Genomic DNA, 1,005 nt, shown 5'->3' on the forward strand with positions numbered 1-1,005 from the left:
TCTTCTCTTTCTTCAAAAATCAGCGTTCGTGTAAGCGCGCGAGAAAATCCTCCTCGGTGTACTTTGATATTTCTCGCAGAATCTCGTCGGCGCGCGAGAACAAATCAGCTGATTGAAAAACGTGAGGCGCATTGGATGACTGACGTTCTCAAACCTCTCGAAAGACGTGCGATCCTGCATCCAAATGGTTGATATTCGTACAGCTGGAAGAGTTTACATCATCCTCGCCCGGGGGAAGGGAAAATAAAAGGAAAGAAGCTCCGGCTTTGAGGTAGAAAGTTTATATACAATTTTAGGGGAAACGGTGCGTGCGAAACAGCTCGTGGAGGATGTGAACGAGTAAATACTTTATCGGGGGACGGCAGCGGATGTGAACGAGGGAGCGCAAACAGACGACAGGCCTTCATAAATACCGAACGGAATGGTTATTTTACGCAGTACATTTACTCCTCGTCCGTATTAGCTTCCCCGTAGACATAATATATACGCTATTCATTTTAGGACAAGACACTCATCACGTGCCAGCGGTGTGCGGAGCAGGACGGGGCTTAATAGAGGGAGTTTGAAGATAATGCTCCAACTTTGAATGGTTATCGACGATCGCCGGAGTTGCTGGTTGGGCCGAGCGCAGATGCGGGGCTGAGGGACGCTAGTTGGGGTCTTTGGGGCTGAGGGACGCTAGTTGGGGTCTTTAGGGCTGAGGGACGCTAGTTGGGGTCTTTGGGGCTGAGGGACGCTAGTTGGGGTCTTTGGGGCTGAGGGACGCCTCGTTGGGGTCTTTGGGGCTGAGGGACGCTAGTTGGGGTCTTTGGGGCTGAGGGACGCCTCGTTGGGGTCTTTGGGGCTGAGGGACGCTAGTTGGGGTCTTTGGGGCTGAGGGACGCCTCGTTGGGGTCTTTGGGGCTGAGGGACGCTAGTTGGGGTCTTTGGGGCTGAGGGACGCTAGTTGGGGTCTTTGGGGCTGAGGGACGCGAGTTGGGGACTTTGGCTCTGAGGGACGCTAGT

Source organism: Penaeus vannamei, chromosome 3 (assembly GCF_042767895.1).
Source record: "Penaeus vannamei isolate JL-2024 chromosome 3, ASM4276789v1, whole genome shotgun sequence".
Classification (NCBI taxonomy): domain Eukaryota; kingdom Metazoa; phylum Arthropoda; class Malacostraca; order Decapoda; family Penaeidae; genus Penaeus; species Penaeus vannamei.